Source organism: Otolemur garnettii, unplaced genomic scaffold (genome assembly GCF_000181295.1).
Source record: "Otolemur garnettii isolate 467f Iridium unplaced genomic scaffold, OtoGar3 scaffold00130, whole genome shotgun sequence".
NCBI lineage: Eukaryota > Metazoa > Chordata > Mammalia > Primates > Galagidae > Otolemur > Otolemur garnettii.
Genome location: NW_003852525.1, coordinates 5,659,502 through 5,660,365, shown reverse-complemented (window position 1 = coordinate 5,660,365; position 864 = coordinate 5,659,502).

Here is an 864-nt window from a genome sequence, read left to right as displayed (position 1 = left end):
TTCATGTAACTGTCACAGAAGCATCGTTACTCCTGCTTACAAAAAGTACTGGAGTTCAGAGAAGTTACGAAAATTACCCAGGGTCACACAGCTATGCACAGGGCTGAGATAAACCTCTCTGTGCTCTTCCCAGCAGGCCGGCACGGGGAAGCAGTGTTAGATTCGCTCCTGGTGATCCGGCGTGGGAGGGCTGAGGTCCAGGAGAGGAAGCTGAGGGGATACAGGTTTCGGGGCAGGAAGGAGGAACTCAACAGGCAGATCAGCAGTGTGAGGAGATGCTTCAGAGAACGCGGCCTTGTGCACGAGTTCATTCTTCAACCCAAGGTTGTGTGCCACGGCACAGAGGAAAGGGCTTGGGTACTGGGTGATTTATTCCGTTAATAAAGATTTGTACCTTCTATGTGGAGTATTGTATCATTTTAGAAGATATGACGGGAAGCAAACGCATAGAGTTTGGATTGATTATTTTTCCAGGGGCTTGTAAGGATTAAATAAAACAGCCTATTGTAAAATTCCTGTAAGTGTCTGCGCCAGAGAAGGTCGTCCCAGAGGGCAGGCCACGTCGGGAGGCTGGATGTGGCAGCCAGCGGGCCCTCACATCAGACCAACGACCAGACAGAGGACCTACCATTCAGTCCACAAATGAGAACTCGCTGGTGTGCCAGGCACAGTGCTGGGCACAGAGGGGCTTGCTGTGAAGAGGAAGGGACATCCACCCGTCCACGTAGGCTCTGAGGGGACCATGAAGATACAGGGTCTGCATCATCAAGTCCAGACTCGTGTGGCCCAGACAGATTTCACGGAAGGGGAGCTCAAGTTTGATAATGATGTATTAATCCTATCTGATAATTTACTAAGTCCCCC